This window comes from Ranitomeya variabilis, chromosome 3 (genome assembly GCF_051348905.1).
Source record: "Ranitomeya variabilis isolate aRanVar5 chromosome 3, aRanVar5.hap1, whole genome shotgun sequence".
Taxonomy (NCBI): domain Eukaryota; kingdom Metazoa; phylum Chordata; class Amphibia; order Anura; family Dendrobatidae; genus Ranitomeya; species Ranitomeya variabilis.
The window spans coordinates 12,172,901-12,190,837 of NC_135234.1; positions in this window are offsets into that span (position 1 = coordinate 12,172,901).

The following is a 17,937-nucleotide window of genomic DNA, read 5'->3' on the forward strand; positions in this document are numbered from 1 at the left end:
TCTCTGCGATGCGGCCGCTGTCTCTGCTGTGCGGCCCCTGTCTATGTGATGCGGCCCCTGTCTCTGCGGTGCGGCCCCTGTCTCTGCTGTGCGGCCCCTGTCTCTGCGGTGCGGCCCCTGTCTCTGCTGTGCGGCCCCTGTCTCTGTGGTGCACCCCTGTCTCTGCTGTGCGGCCGCTGTCTCTGCTGTGCGGCCCCTGTCTCTGCTGTGCGGCCCCTGTCTCTGCGGTGCGGCCCCTGTCTCTGTGGTGCACCCCTGTCTCTGCTGTGCGGCCGCTGTCTCTGCTGTGCGGCCGCTGTCTCTGCTGTGCGGCCCCTGTCTCTGTGATGCGGCCCCTGTCTCTGCTGTGCGGCCCCTGTCTCTGTGATGCGGCCCCTGTCTTTGCTGTGCGGCCCCTGTCTCTGCTGTGCGGCCCCTGTCTCTGCTGTGCGGCCCCTGTCTCTGCAGTGCGGCCCCTGTCTCTGCGATGCGGCCCCTGTCTCTGCTGTGCGGCCCCTGTCTCTGTGATGCAGCCCCTGTCTCTGCTGTGCGGCCCCTGTCTCTGTGATGCTGCCCTTGTCTCTGCTGTGCGGCCCCTGTCTCTGCTGTGCGGCCCCTGTCTCTGCTGTGCGGCCCCTGTCTCTGCTGTGCGGCCCCTGTCTCTGCAGTGTGGCCCCTGTCTCTGTGATGCAGCCCCTGTCTCTGCTGTGCCGCCCCTGTCTCTGTGATGCGGCCCCTGTCTCTGTGATGCGGCCCCTGTCTCTGCGATGCGGCCCCTGTCTCTGCGGTGCGGCCCCTGTCTCTGCGGTGCGGCCCCTGTCTCTGACCTGCCATCCCTCAGGCCGCCAGTTATTGTATCATCTCCGTCCACCGGAAGCGACTATTTGGACGGATCTGAAAAAATACGGATGAAACGTCTGCCCATCAGGCGCAATGCAACTCTATGACAAAAAAATGGATCCAACGTAAAAAAAACTAATACGTTTTTTTAAAAACTTGCCTGATTGTGCCTGAAACAAAAAACCTGATGTGTGAAAGTAGCCAAAGAGGCGTCATGTCCTCTGCAGCAGATAACATCACCCGAGGGCGGCCGCCAAATGCCCGAGCTCAGAATATTCCCTACCAGCACAGCGTCATCTGTGAGCTCACTGATAGTTATCACAAGTGTCTGTAGCTGCAAAGATTACACTTATCTGCAGTCAAAGCTCCAGAGCAGCGCTCCATTACTGAGAGAGAACTCACATCAATGTCTAGGCAGTAACCGTATATGAGGAGTATACAGCAATGTATAATACAAGATGTAACTCAGGATCAGTAATGTAATGTATGTACACAGTGACTGCACCAGCAGAATAGTGAGTGCAGCTCTGGAGTATAATACAGGAGGTAACTCAGGATCAGTAATGTATGTACACAGTGACTGCACCAGCAGAATAGTGAGTGCAGCTCTGGGGTATAATACAGGATGTAACTCAGGATCAGTAATGTAATGTATGTACCCAGTGACTGCACCAGCAGAATAGTGAGTGCAGCTCTGGGGTATAATACAGGATGTAACTCAGGATCAGTAATGTAATGTATGTACACAGTGACTGCACCAGCAGAATAGTGAGTGCAGCTCTGGAGTATAATACAGGAGGTAACTCAGGATCAGTAATGTATGTACCCAGTGACTGCACCAGCAGAATAGTGAGTGCAGCTCTGGAGTATAATACAGGATGTAACTCAGGATCAGTAATGTATGTACCCAGTGACTGCACCAGCAGAATAGTGAGTGCAGCTCTGGGGTATAATACAGGATGTAACTCAGGATCAGTAATGTAATGTATGTACACAGTGACTGCACCAGCAGAATAGTGAGTGCAGCTCTGGGGTATAATACAGGATGTAACTCAGGATCAGTAATGTAATGTATGTACACAGTGACTGCACCAGCAGAATAGTGAGTGCAGCTCTGGAGTATAATACAGGAGGTAACTCAGGATCAGTAATGTATGTACACAGTGACTGCACCAGCAGAATAGTGAGTGCAGCTCTGGAGTATAATACAGGAGGTAACTCAGGATCAGTAATGTATGTACCCAGTGACTGCACCAGCAGAATAGTGAGTGCAGCTCTGGAGTATAATACAGGATGTAACTCAGGATCAGTAATGTATGTACCCAGTGACTGCACCAGCAGAATAGTGAGTGCAGCTCTGGGGTATAATACAGGATGTAACTCAGGATCAGTAATGTATGTACACAGCGACTGCACCAGCAGAATAGTGAGCGCAGCTCTGGAGTATAATACAGAAGGTAACTCAGGATCAGTAATGTAATGTATGTACACAGTGACTGCACCAGCAGAATAGTGAGTGCAGCTCTGGGGTATAATACAGAAGGTAACTCAGGATCAGTAATGTAATGTATGTACACAGTGACTGCACCAGCAGAATAGTGAGTGCAGCTCTGGAGTATAATACAGGATGTAACTCAGGATCAGTAATGTATGTACAATTACTGCACCAGCAGAATAGTGAGTGCAGCTCTGGGGTATAATGCAGAATGTAACTCAGGATCAGTAATGTAATGTATGTACACAGTGACTGCACCAGCAGAATAGTGAGTGCAGCTCTGGGGTATAATGCAGAATGTAACTCAGGATCAGTAATGTAATGTATGTACACAGTGACTGCACCAGCAGAATAGTGAGTGCAGCTCTGGGGTATAATACAGGATGTAACTCAGGATCAGTAATGTAATGTATGTACACAGTGACTGCACCTGCAGAATAGTGAGTGCAGCTCTGGAGTATAATACAGGAGGTAACTCAGGATCAGTAATGTAATGTATGTACACAGTGACTGCACCAGCAGAATAGTGAGTGCAGCTCTGGGGTATAATACAGGAGGTAACTCAGGATCAGTAATGTAATGTATGTACACAGTGACTGCACCAGCAGAATAGTGAGTGCAGCTCTGGGGTATAATACAGGATGTAACTCAGGATAAGTAATGTAATGTATGTACACAGTGACTGCACCAGCAGAATAGTGAGTGCAGCTCTGGGGTATAATATAGGATGTAACTCAGGATCAGTAATGTAATGTATGTACACAGTGACTGCACCAGCAGAATAGTGAGTGCAGCTCTGGGGTATAATGCAGGATGTAACTCAGGATCAGTAATGTAATGTATGTACACAGTGACTGCACCAGCAGAATAGTGAGTGCAGCTCTGGGGTATAATACAGGATGTAACTCAGGATAAGTAATGTAATGTATGTACACAGTGACTGCACCAGCAGAATAGTGAGTGCAGCTCTGGGGTATAATATAGGATGTAACTCAGGATCAGTAATGTAATGTGTGTACACAGTGACTGCACCAGCAGAATAGTGAGTGCAGCTCTGGGGTACAGTTATGCGTCTGGATGCTGCTGTTTCTGTAGATTGCCCAGAACACTGATCCTCCAGTGATTCGTTCTCAGCTCTTATTTCTTCTGGTTTTCCTCTTTGTTGTCTCAGTCTTTTCTCTCCATTCTTCCGTTTTTCTAATTTTTACTTCTAATTCTTGAGTAAATTACTTTATCTGGTGTAAATCTATATATTGTGAGTGCAGCTCTGGACGGGGGCTGTCGGGGACACTGCACTGAGACCGTGGCCGGCGTCCCGCACCGTGACTTCACGCTCAGACATTTCTCGTCCTTTTTTGGGGGTGGACATTATCTGTAATTTGTTTAGATCTGGGACATATTTCCTCCATCTTCCTGCAGAGCTGTAATCTTCGGCACAAGTTGCCTGTCGTCAGTCTGCTGGGGTCACACTGAACCAACGATTGATATCTCTTGTGATACTTGTGGGGGGATGTGACCTCTGAGGGGGTCGCCTACTGTTACAGAATAGAAAGTGTTAATCCCGGCATACGCCTGGTCTGTATAGTGAGGTCCTGCTGATCCAGCAGGGGGCGCCGCACCACGTCCTCCATTACCGGTCATTTCAGTGTCGCCGGCACTTGAATGTCCCCCAGGTGTGAACACGTCCTGACTGCGCGACTCATGGCCGCTGTTCATCTCCCTGGACTTGTGCTTTTACTTGGTCTGCAAACCGTGACACTTTAACCCCCAGCATGCCAGTCAGTTCACACTTGTTATCTCCTAGTAGTGGCCACTCATTTACGGGTCAAATATCCTAAACTTGTGACACTACAACTCCCAGCATGCCCTCACTGTGTGTGTCAGTAGTTACTAACAACCCCTGACCCTGCGTCCTCCGTCCTCAGACCTTCATGATAACCTCTAGACAGTAAAAGCAGGATCCGACTACGATCAGGACAGTTGTAGTCTGTTACCATGGCGACATGGAAGCCTGAAAAGCGCTGGAGACATAAAACGGGAGAAGGTTAATGTTCAGTTTTTCACAAAGCTCATTCATTCTATAAAAACTGGAGCCTCGATATCTCGTTCCTCTGCCCTCAGGGGTAAGAGGGTGACATCGCCCCGGGGCGGCCACTAATAACATCTCCATCAGGAATCACTGAAAAGACGGGAACTTTAGGTGAAGAAACGACTAAAGTCGAGAGAATGAAAGTGAACCACTGCGATCACCAGCCAAAATAATCACTTCCATCCTGCGTCTCCTGTGTTTATTCCACGCCGTGGACAATCAGAACCAATATGGCCGCTGTCCAAGCTCCCACCTGTGTCCACACAAGACCCAGATCGCCCCGACTGCCGCATGTACAGCGGAGGTCGGGCTGGGGCTTCCGATACCAACACGGACCATGAACCAAAAACGATTCCTCCCCCACCAAGAATCACAGCACGCGGCATCCAATAAACGGTGGTCCTGTGATAAAGCCCTCCCCCGCCCATCGTGTCCTGTGACACAGCCCTCCCCTGCCCATCGTGTCCAGTGACAAAGCCCTCCCCCGCAAATTGTGTCCTGTGATAAATTCCTCCCCCTCCCATCGTGTCCTGTGATAAAGCCCTCCCTCGCCCATAGTGTCCTGTGATAAAGCCCTCCCCCGTCCATCATGTCCTGTGATAAAGCCCTCCCCCGCCCATCGTGTCCTATGATAAAGCCCTCCCCCGCCCATAGTGTCGTGTGTTAAAGCCCTTCCCCACCCATCGTGTCCTGTGATAAAGCCCTTCCCCACCCAACGTGTCCTGTGACAGAGCCCTCCCCCGCCCATCGTGTCCTGTGGCAAAGCCCTCCCCGCCCATAGTGTCATGCGATAAAGCCCTCCCCCGCCCATTGTGTCCTGTGATAAAGCCCTCGCCGCCCATAGTGTCATGTGATAAAGCCCTCCCCCGCCTCCCATCGTGTCCTGTGATAAAGCTCTCCCCCGCCCATCGTGTCCTGTGATAAAGCCCTCCCCCGCCCACCGTGTCCTGTGATAAAGCCCTCCCCCGCCCATCGTGTCCTGTGATAAAGCCCTCCCCGCCCATAGTGTCCTGTGATAAAGCCCTCCCCCGCCCATAGTGTCCTGTGACAAAGCCCTCTCCCGCCCATAGTGTCCTGTGATAAAGCCCTCCCCCGCCCATAGTGTCCTGTGATAAAGCCCTCCCCGCCCATAGTGTCATGTGATAAAGCCCTCCCCCGCCTCCCATCGTGTCCTGTGATAAAGCTCTCCCCCGCCCATCGTGTCCTGTGACAGAGCCCTCCCCCGCCCATCGTGTCCTGTGGCAAAGCCCTCCCCGCCCATAGTGTCATGCGATAAAGCCCTCCCCCGCCCATTGTGTCCTGTGATAAAGCCCTCCCCGCCCATAGTGTCATGTGATAAAGCCCTCCCCCGCCTTCCATCGTGTCCTGTGATAAAGCTCTCCCCCGCCCATCGTGTCCTGTGATAAAGCCCTCCCCCGCCCACCGTGTCCTGTGATAAAGCCCTCCCCCGCCCATCGTGTCCTGTGATAAAGCCCTCCCCCGCCCATAGTGTCCTGTGACAAAGCCCTCCCCACCCATAGTGTCCTGTGATAAAGCCCTCCCTCGCCCATAGTGTCCTGTGACAAAGCCCTCCCCGCCCATAGTGTCCTGTGACAAAGCCCTCCCCGCCCATAGTGTCCTGTGATAAAGCCCTCCCCCGCCCATAGTGTCCTGTGACAAAGCCCTCCCCTGCCCATAGTGTCCTGTGATAAAGCCCTCCCTCACCCATCGTGTCCTGTGATAAAGCCCTCCCCCGCCCACTGTGTCCTGTGATAAAGCCCTCCCCCGCCCATCGTGTCCTGTGATAAAGCCCTCCCCACCCATCGTGTCCTGTGATAAAGCCCTCCCCCGCTCATCGTGTCCTGTGTTGTGAACTCTGTTTCCGGGCTCCCTCCTGTGGTCATGAGTGGTACTGTGTGAGTTCTCTCTTTGGGCTCCTCCTGGTGGCTCTTTTTGTTATTTTGCAGGTTTCTGGCAGGATCAGCTGTCTCGTCATCTGCTAGTTAGGTTTCCTATTTAATCCACCTGGTCCTTCATTCCTTGCCTGTTGCCGTTGTATTCAGTGCTATTCTGATTGCTCCTGTCTACATCCGTTATCAGTCTCTTCAAGAGAAGCTAAGTTCTGTTTGCTTATTTTTGCTCATCTGTGTTCAAGATGTTTCCTAGTATATGATGAGTTTTTGTCCAGCTTGCTAATATGTGATTTCCCTGCTTGCTGGTGCTCTGGGGTGCTGAGTTGCTCCCCCCACATCGTTAGTTGGTGTGGGGGTTCTCGCATTCTCTGCGTGGATATTTTTGCATAGGGTTTTTTACTGACCGCACAGATCCCTTGCTATTTTCTACTATCTAGCGTTAGCGGGCCTCATTTGCTTAACCTGTTTCATCTCTGCGTTTGTCTTTTCCTCTTAACTCACCGTTATTATTTGTGGGGGGCTTCTATATCTCTGGGGGATTTCTCTGAGGCAAGTGAGGTCTTTACTTTCTCTTTAGGGGTAGTCAGTTTCTCAGGCCGTGAAGAGACGTCTAGGATTTCAGGAAACGTTCCACGGCTGCCTATAGTGTGTGCGGTTAGGATCAGGTTTGCTGTTAGTCCAGTTACCACATCCCCAGAGCTCATCCTATTATTTTCTACTTAGCTGGTTAGATTTGTGATCCTCAGCCACTAAGATCATAACAGTGCAACAGGCCAAAAGTGTTAAATGCATGGCAAAAGTGGGATAAGAGAAATCCTGAGTTCAATTTTTTTTTTGTTGTTCACAGTCCTATGTCTGAGCCAAAAGTACCTATTCCTGAGTTTTTTTCTGGAGATAGATCTAGGTTTCTGAATTTTAAGAATAATTGTAAGTTATTTCTGTCTCTGAGACCTCGTTCCTCTGGTGATTCCGCTCAGCAAGTTAAAATTATTATCTCCTTATTACGTGGCGACCCTCAAGATTGGGCCTTCTCCCTGGCGCCAGGAGATCCTGCATTGCTGAATGTGGATGCGTTTTTTCTGGCGCTTGGACTGCTTTATGAGGAGCCTAATCTGGAGAACCAGGCAGAAAAAGCCTTGCTGGCTCTCTCTCAGGGTCAGGATGAAGCTGAGGTGTATTGTCAAAAATTTCGGAAATGGTCGGTGCTTACTCAGTGGAATGAGTGTGCCCTGGCTGCAAATTTCAGAGAAGTATACATAATTAATCCATAAATATTTGGAATAACACATTCATTGATACTAAATAACACAAAGGCCTCTCTAAAGAACCTATGAAGATAGGCCACAAGAATGTTTTGTTAACAAATGCAAATTTTTATTTCAAACCAAAAAACAAAGGTATCATATTCATATATACAGAATTATACGGTTAAAAAATGGCTCCAATCTAACAAAAGTCCAGTGCATAATCCCTAAGAAAACTAAATCACACTATGGTGCAATTCTATGCTTCAAGTATGCCACCTAGTGGCTATTGGTTTGTATACAACGGCATAACAAGTTAAAGTGCACGGTGCTTGTATTGTTATATATCTATACCCGCAGCTGATTTTCTGTGATGTACTGATAGATATACTTGGCCACTAATGTATCTCCAGTACTAGAAGGGCCAGATATAAACATCAATGTTTGTTACGGTATTCAATGCTGCCTCCTTGCCTCTAGAGTGTAAGTATAATATCAGGAAGTGCTGCAGCAGAGAAAATCTACATGCGAAGATAACAATGCTTTTGTAGCAAGCAGAACAAAGTCTTGCATAAAATTGCACACCAATAGTACTGGGATTAATAGTATAATTACCAGAATGGGAGACGCCGGACCTGTGTACCCCTACGCGCGTTTCGATGTGTATTTCTTCTTCCGGGGGCGTCACTATTAATCCCAGTACTATTGGTGTGCAATTTTATGCAAGACTTTGTTCTGCTTGCTACAAAAGCATTGTTATCTTCGCATGTAGATTTTCTCTGCTGCAGCACTTCCTGATATTATACTTACACTCTAGAGGCAAGGAGGCAGCATTGAATACCGTAACAAACATTGATGTTTATATCTGGCCCTTCTAGTACTGGAGATACATTAGTGGCCAAGTATATCTATCAGTACATCACAGAAAATCAGCTGCGGGTATAGATATATAACAATACAAGCACCGTGCACTGTAACTTGTTAAGCCGTTGTATACAAACCAATAGCCACTAGGTGGCATACTTGAAGCATAGAATTGCACCATAGTGTGATTTAGTTTTCTTAGGGATTATGCACTGGACTTTTGTTAGATTGGAGCCATTTTTTAACCGTATAATTCTGTATATATGAATATGATACCTTTGTTTTTTGGTTTGAAATAAAAATTTGCATTTGTTAACAAAACATTCTTGTGGCCTATCTTCATAGGTTCTTTAGAGAGGCCTTTGTGTTATTTAAATTTCAGAGAAGGTCTTTCCGAAGCCCTTAGGAATGTCATGGTGGGGTTCCCCACGCCTGCGAGTCTGAATGAGTCAATGGCTTTGGCCATTCAGATTGATCGGCGTTTGCGGGAGCGCAAACCTGCGCACCATCTGGCGGTGTTTTCTGAACAGAAGCCTGAGTCTATGCAATGTGATAGGATTCTGACCAGAATTGAACGGCAAAATCATTGACGTCAGAATAGGTTGTGCTTTTACTGTGGTGATTCTACACATGTTATCTCAGCATGCTCTAAACGCACAAAAAACTTCGCTAGATCTGCCACCATTGGTACTGTACAGCCTAAATTCATTTTGTCTGTTACTTTAATTTACTCTCTGTCATCCTACTCGGTTATGGCTTTTGTAGATTCAGGTACCGCGCTGAATCTGATGGATTTGTCATTTGCCAAGCGCTGTGGTTTTATCCTTGAGCCATTACAGTTCCCTATTCCATTGAAGGGAATTGATGCTACACCATTGGCCAAGAATAAACCTCAATACTGGACTCAAGTGACCATGTGTATGACTCCAGCACATCAGGAGGTGATTCGCTTTCTTGTGTTATATAATTTGCATGATGTTGTCGTATTGGGTCTGCCATGGCTGCAGGTTCATAATCCAGTCCTGGATTGGAAAGCTATGTCTGTGTCTAGTTGGGGTTGTCAGGGGATTCATGGCGATGCTCCGTTGGTGTCTATTGCTTCTTCCACTCCTTCTGAGGTCCCTGAGTTTTTGTCTGACTACCAGGATGTATTTGATGAGCCCAGGTCCAGTGTCCTGCCCCCTCATAGGGATTGTGATTGTGCTATAAATTTGATTCCTGGTAGTAAGTTTCCTAAGGGATGACTGTTTAATTTGTCTGTACCAGAACATGCCGCTATGCGGAGTTATATAAAGGAGTCTTTAGAGAAGGGACATATTCGCCCGTCCTCTTCCCCTCTTGGTGCGGGATTCTTTTTTGTGGCTAAGAAGGACGGTTCGTTGAGACCTTGTATAGATTATCGCCTTCTAAATAAAATCACGGTCAAATTCCAGTATCCTTTGCCATTGTTGTCTGATTTGTTTGCTCGGATTAAGGGTGCCAGTTGGTTCACCAAGATAGATCTTCGCGGTTCGTATAATCTTGTGCGTATAAAACAGGGCGATGAATGGAAAACTGCATTTAATACGCCCGAAGGCCATTTTGAGTACTTGGTGATGCCTTTTGGACTCTATAATGCTCCTTCTGTGTTTCAGTCCTTCATGCACGATATCTTCCGCGAATATCTGGATAAATTTATGATTGTTTATCTGGATGATATTCTGGTTTTTTCCGATGATTGGGAGTCCCATGTGAAGCAGGTCAGGATGGTGTTTTAGGTCCTGCGTGCCAATGCCTTGTTTGTGAAGGGTTCCAAATGTCTATTCGGAGTCCAGAAGGTTTCCTTTTTGGGCTTTATTTTTTCTCCTTCTATTGAGATGGACCCAGTCAAGGTCCAGGCTATTCATGATTGGACTCAACCTACATCGGTTAAGAGTCTTCAGAAGTTCTTGGGTTTTGCTAATTTTTACCGTCGCTTCATCGCTAATTTTTCTGGTGTGGTTAAACCTTTGACGGATTTGACCAAGAAGGGTTCTGATGTGACTAATTGGTCTCCTGCGGCCGTGGAGGCCTTTCAGGAGCTGAAGCGCCGGTTTTCTTCGGCTCCAGTTTTATGTCAGCCAGATGTCTCTCTCCCCTTCCAGGTCGAGGTTGATGCTTCTGAAATTGGAGCAGGGGCTGTTTTGTCACAGAGAAGCTCTGATTGCTCTGTGATGAAGCCATGTGCCTTCTTTTCAAGAAAATTTTCGCCGGCTGAACGAAATTATGATGTTGGTAATCGGGAGTTGTTGGCTATGAAGTGGGCATTTGAGGAGTGGTGTCATTGGCTAGAGGGAGCTAAGCATCGTGTGGTGGTCTTGACTGATCACAAGAATTTGATTTATCTTGAGTCGGCCAAGCGGTTGAATCCTAGACAGGCTCGTTGGTCGTTGTTTTTCTCACGTTTCAATTTCGTGGTCTCGTACCTGCCTGGTTCGAAGAACGTGAAGGCTGATGCTCTTTCTAGGAGTTTTGTGCCTGACTTTCCTGGAGTTTCTGAGCCGGTTGGTATCCTCAAAGAGGGGGTAATTTTGTCTGCCATTTCCCCAGATTTGCGACGGGTGTTACAGGAATTTCATGCGGATAGACCTGACCGTTGTCCATCAGAGAGACTGTTTGTCCCAGATAGATGGACCAGCAGAGTTATTTCCGAGGTTCATTGTTCAGTGTTGGCGGGTCATCCTGGGATTTTTGGTACCAGAGATTTGGTGGCTAGGTCCTTCTGGTGGCCTTCCTTGTCGCGGGATGTGCGTTCCTTTGTGCAGTCCTGTGGGATTTGTGCTCGGGCTAAGCCTTGCTGTTCTCGTGCCAGTGGTTTGCTGTTACCTTTGCCTGTTCCGAAGAGGCCTTGGACGCATATTTCCATGGATTTTATTTTGGATCTTCCGGTCTCTCAGAGAATGTCTGTCATCTGGGTGGTTTGTGATCGTTTTTCTAAAATGGTCCATTTGGTGCCCTTGCCTAAGTTGCCTTCTTCCTCCGATTTGGTTCCGTTATTTTTTCAGAATGTGGTTCGTCTGCACGGCATCCCTGAAAACATTGTGTCTGACAGAGGATCCCAGTTTGTGTCCAGATTTTGGCGGTCCTTTTGTGCTAAGATGGGCATTGATTTGTCTTTTTCGTCGGCCTTCCATCCTCAGACGAATGGCCAAACCGAGCGAACTAATCAGACGTTGGAAACTTATTTGAGATGCTTTGTGTCTGCTGACCAGGATGATTGGGTGGCTTTTTTGCCATTGGCCGAGTTTGCCCTTAATAATCGGGCTAGTTCGGCTACTTTGGTTTCGCCTTTTTTTTGTAATTCTGGTTTTCATCCTCGTTTTTCCTCGGGTCAGGTTGAGTCTTCTGACTGTCCTGGGGTGGATTCTGTGGTGGATAGGTTGCAGCAGATTTGGAACCATGTGGTGGACAATTTGATGTTGTCACAAGAGAAGGCTCAGCGCTTTGCCAACCGTCGTCGCTGTGTGGGTCCCCGACTTCGTGTGGGGGATTTGGTATGGCTGTCTTCTCGTTATGTTCCTATGAAGGTTTCTTCTCCTAAGTTTAAACCTCGTTTTATCGGTCCTTATAAAATTTTGGAAATCCTCAACCCTGTGTCATTTCGCTTGGACCTCCCGGCATCGTTTACCATCCATAATGTGTTCCATAGGTCTTTGTTGCGGAGGTATGTGGTGCCTGTGGTTCCTTCTGTTGAACCTCCTGCTCTGGTGCTGGTTGAGGGAGAATTGGAATACGTGGTGGAGAAGATCTTGGATTCTCGTATTTCAAGACGGAGGCTTCAGTATTTGGTTAAGTGGAAGGGCTATGGTCAGGAGGATAATTCCTGGGTTGTCGCCTCTGATGTTCATGCGGCCGATTTGGTTCGTGCCTTCCATGTGGCTCATCCTGATCGCCCTGGGGGTTCTGGTGAGGGTTCGGTGACCCCTCCTCAAGGGGGGGGGGTAGTGTTGTGAACTCTGTTTCCGGGCTCCCTCCTGTGGTCATGAGTGGTACTGTGTGAGTTCTCTCTTTGGGCTCCTCCTGGTGGCTCTTTTTGTTATTTTGCAGGTTTCTGGCAGGATCAGCTGTCTCGTGATCTGCTAGTTAGGTTTCCTATTTAATCCACCTGGTCCTTCATTCCTTGCCTGTTGCCGTTGTATTCAGTGCTATTCTGATTGCTCCTGTCTACATCCGTTATTAGTCTCTACAAGAGAAGCTAAGTTCTGTTTGCTTATTTTTGCTCATCTGTGTTCAAGATGTTTCCTAGTATATGATGAGTTTTTGTCCAGCTTGCTAATATGTGATTTCCCTGCTTGCTGGTGCTCTGGGGTGCTGAGTTGCTCCCCCCACATCGTTAGTTGGTGTGGGGGTTCTCGCATTCTCTGCGTGGATATTTTTGCATAGAGTTTTTTACTGACCGCACAGATCCCTCGCTATTTTCTGCTATCTAGCGTTAGCGGGCCTCATTTGCTTAACCTGTTTCATCTCTGCGTTTGTCTTTTCCTCTTAACTCACCGTTATTATTTGTGGGGGGCTTCTATATCTCTGGGGGATTTCTCTGAGGCAAGTGAGGTCTTTACTTTCTCTTTAGGGGTAGTCAGTTTCTCAGGCCGTGAAGAGACGTCTAGGATTTCAGGAAACGTTCCACGGCTGCCTATAGTGTGTGCGGTTAGGATCAGGTTTGCGGTTAGTCCAGTTACCACATCCCCAGAGCTCGTCCTATTATTTTCTACTTAGCTGGTTAGATTTGTGATCCTAAGCCACTAGGATCATAACAGTCCTGTGATAAAGCCCTCTCCGCCCATCGTGTCCTGTGATAAAGCTCTCCCCCGCCCATCGTGTCCTGTGATAAAGCCCTCCCCCGCCCATCGTGTCCTGTGGCAAAGCCCTCCCCGCCCATAGTGTCATGTGATAAAGCCCTCCCCCGCCCATAGTGTCCTGTGATAAAGCCCTCCCCCGCCCATAGTGTCCTGTGATAAAGCCCTCGCCCGCCCATCGTGTCCTATGATAAAGCCCTCCCCCGCCCATCGTGTCCTGTGATAAAGCCCTCCCCCGCCCATCGTGTCCTGTGATAAAGCCCTCCCCCGCCCATAGTGTCCTGTGATAAAGCCCTCTCCGCCCATCGTGTCCGGTGATAAAGCCCTCCCCCGCCCATCGTGTCCTGTGATAAAGCCCTCCCCCGCCCATCGTGTCCTGTGGCAAAGCCCTTCCCGCCCATAGTGTCATGTGATAAAGCCCTCCCCCGCCCATGGTGTACTGTGATAAAGCCCTCCCCCGCCCATCGTGTCCTGTGATAAAGCCCTCCCCCGCCCATGGTGTCCTGTGATAAAGCCCTCCCCCGCCCATCGTGTCCTGTGATAAAGCCCTCCCCCGCCCATCGTGTCCTGTGACAAAGCCCTCCCCGCCCATCGTGTCCTGTGATAAAGCCCTCCCCCGCCCATCGTGTCCTGTGATAAAGCCCTCCCCCGCCCATCGTGTCCTGTGATAAAGCCCTCCCTCACCCATAGTGTCATCGCCTATACTCCAGTCCCATCTGGAGCTGCATTCACAGCACATTGGTTTTCCCTTGGAAACTGTCCGCATTAACGGCCTGAACTGCTCCTTAGCGGAGTCCCCATATTGCTCTGTACTCCATTAGTATCCCACAATGCACCACTGCGGAGCATGCTCAGTACATGAGATGCTATATACACACGCCAGGCTGAGTGCCCTCTGGAAATTCTTCACCTTGGACTGATCAGTTACATCCAGAGCTGCATTCATAACTCTGCTTATCGCTCTGTCTCATCCCATGCAGATTGATGCTGTGAATTCAGCTGTCAGGGCCCCTGGCGGAGTCACTGTGTGTACAGCCGGTCTGGTCTCACCCGTTACCGTAGGACATGGCTAGGATGTGACATGTCTGCTCAGGCAGTGTGAATGCAGCTTTGGATGTGACTGGAGTAAAACGATGTGTCTCCAGAGTAAAGGAGAACCTGGAGCATCGTCCCAGGAGGAGCGAGAATAGTCCCATCAGGACGGCACCTCCTGGATGCAGAACACCAGAGCAAGCAAGGAAGCCTGGAAGATTTCAGCTCTGGAGCTGCCAGATTGTTAATCCTTCTTTGTTCTGCAGGATTGTTACATCAGCGCTGGAAGCGTAGAGGCGTAAAAATAATCCAGATTACTGGCTCCGGCCCCCGAGGGTAAACCAGATCCACCCGGAGGCTCCGGAATACAGATGTGGGGTCGATTCATTGTTCCGTCTGCAGATTTTCTTGTTCTACTTGTTCATCTGTTTTTCTCTCTTCGGCATTCTGGTGATGCTGTCAGTCCTCGTGATGGTGTTAGTCCTGGGAACGCTGTTAGTCCTGGTGACGCTGTTAGTTCTGGGGACGCTGTTAGTTCTGGGGACGCTGTTAGTCCTGGGCACTCTGTTAGTTCTGGGGATGCTGTTAGTTCTGGGGACGCTGTTAGTTCTGGGGACGCTGTTAGTTCTGGGGACGCTGTTAGTCCTGGGCACTCTGTTAGTCCTGGTGACGCTGTTAGTTCTGGGGACGCTGTTAGTTCTGGGGACGCTGTTAGTTCTGGGGACGCTGTTAGTTCTGGGGACGCTGTTAGTTCTGGGGCCGCTGTTAGTTCTGGGGATGCTGTTAGTTCTGGGGATGCTGTTAGTCCTGGTGATGCTGTTAGTTCTGGTGACGCTGTTAGTTCTGGGGATGCTGTTAGTTCTGGGGATGCTGTTAGTCCTGGTGATGCTGTTAGTCCTGGTGACGCTGTTAGTTCTGGGGACGCTGTGAGTTCTGGGGCCGCTGTTAGTTCTGGGGATGCTGTTAGTTCTGGGGATGCTGTTAGTCCTGGTGATGTTGTTAGTTCTGGGGACGCTGTTAGTTCTGGGGATGCTGTTAGTCCTGGTGATGCTGTTAGTCCTGGTGATGCTGTTAGTCCTGGTGATGCTGTTAGTCCTGGTGATGCTGTTAGTTCTGGGGACGCTGTTAGTTCTGGGGCCGCTGTTAGTTCTGGGAACGCTGTTAGCTCTGGGAACGCTGATAGTTCTGGGGATGCTGTTAGTTCTGGGGATGCTGTTAGTTCTGGGGACGCTGTTAGTTCTGGGGACGCTGTTAGTTCTGGGGATGCTGTTAGTCCTGGTGATGCTGTTAGTCCTGGTGATGCTGTTAATCCTGGGGACGCTGTTGTGAATTAGACTTTTTGGCTCCCTCTTGTGGTCACTAGTGATATGACTCTGGGATTGTCTTTCCTCATTTTGGCACCCACCTGGGTCGTTAGTCCAGGGGTGTTGCTATATTAACTTCCTGGATTCTTAGTCCAGTGCCTGGCATCGTTGTAATCAGATCCTTTCTGTTTGCTCCTGTCTGCTGGTCCTGGTTCTTGCAAAATTAAGCTAAGTCCTGCTTCTTTGTTTTTTGGTTATTTGCTTTGCACTTATTTTTTGTCCAGCTTGTACTAAATTTGATTTCTGTCCTTGCTGGAAGCTCTGGGGGGCTGGTGTTCTCCCCCCAGGCCGTTAGACGGTTCGGGGGTTCTTGAATATCCAGCGTGGATATTTTGATAGGGTTTTTGCTGACCATATAAGTCATCTTACTATATTCTGCTATTAGCTAGTGGGCCTCTCTTTGCTAAATACCTAGCTCATTCTTACGTTTGTCTTTTCCTCTTACCTCACCGTTATTATTTGTTGGGGGCTTGTATCCAACTTTTGGGGTCTTTTCTCTGGAGGCAAGAAAGGTCTTTCTTTTCCCTTCTAGGGTTAGTTAGTTCTCCGGCTTGCGCGAGACGTCTAGAACCAACGTAGGCACGTTCCCCGGCTGCTGTTATTTGTGGTGCTAGGATTAGATATATGGTCAGCCCAGTTACCACTGCTCTATGAGCTGGTTATTTGTGTTTGCAGACTTGGTATTTATTTCTGAGACCCTCTGCCATTGGGGTCATAACAGGACGCTGTTAGTTCTGGAGACGCTGTTAGTTCTGGGGACGCTGTTAATTCTGGGGACGCTGTTAGTTCTGGGAACGCTGTTAATTCTGGGGACGCTGTTAGTTCTGGAGACGCTGTTAATTCTGGAGACGCTGTTAGTCCTGGGGCAGATGTTAGTCATGGTGACGCTCTTAGTTCTGGGCACTCTGTTAGGTCTGAAGCCGGTTAGTCCTGGGGCCGCTGTTAGTTCTGGGGACGCTGTTAGTTATCTGGATGTCTGTGACCTTCTTATTATTACCCACTTTTATAAGATTGCAAAAGTTCTTGCTCAGATTTACTTTAGCTCCTCACAGAAGGAATTTATTTAGTTTTTGTTTGCCAGAAATGTTACATTGCAACAGATCCTGTGAAAAGGCGCAAAATACAATAATGAAGCTCACAGATAAATAAAACAAATAAAGATCATTTTTGATTAGCGTAAAATCTTCGATCCCGCATGCGCCATTATGAAGAATTTGGAGAATAAAAATCATCACTAAACACCCCAAGACAAAAAAAAGACGCAAATGATGAATCCTCACCATTATTAATATCTGTTTGCAGATTCTGGTCACAACTGAGGGTTTTTTTTTTAATACATGATGGGTTACAGATCGGCTCAGTATAGAGACATTACACTATTTCATATGTAAACTGAATCTCCGTTTGTTATCACTATTGTTTTCAGTGCAGTTCTGATTATTATTAATACGTTTCCTTGGCTGTCAGAGCTTCGGCTCCATATTCCCTGCAGAGACGGGGCAGGTGTGTGCAAACTGTAAAGCGCTGCGGGAATATGTTAGCGCTATATAAAAAAAAAAGAAAGACGACGTAGCGATGCAATGTATTCCTCACCTCCTGCAGTCACCACTAGGGGGAGCTCTGTGTACTGCTGTCAGTGAGGTCACTGTATAACCTGTATGGCGGGAGCTCCCCCTAGTGGTGGCTGCAGAAAGGATGTTATTATGTATCTCTATATACAGGGAGCTCCCCCTAGTGGTGGCTGCAGACAGGATCTTATCATGTATCTCTGTATACAGGGAGCTCCCCCTAGTGGTGACTGCAGACAGGATCTTATCCTGTATCTCTGTATACAGGGAGCTCCCCCTAGTGGTGGCTGCAGACAGGATCTTATCATGTATCTCTGTATACAGGGAGCTCCCCCTAGTGGTGGCTGCAGGCAGGATCTTATCATGTATCTCTGTATACACGGAGCTCCCCCTAGTGGTGGCTGCAGACAGGATCTTATGTATCTGTATACAGGGAGCTCCCCCTAGTGGTGGCTGCAGACAGGATCTTATCATGTATCTCTGTATACAGGGAGCTCCCCCTAGTGGTGACTGCAGACAGGATCTTATCATGTATCTCTGTATACAGGGAGCTCCCCCTAGTGGTGGCTGCAGACAGGATCTTATCATGTATCTCTGTATACAGGGAGCTCCCCCTAGTGGTGGCTGCAGACAGGATCTTATCATGTATCTCTGTATACAGGGAGCTCCCCCTAGTGGTGGCTACAGACAGGATCTTATCATGTATCTCTGTATACAGGGAGCTCCCCCTAGTGGTGGCTGCAGACAGGACATTAT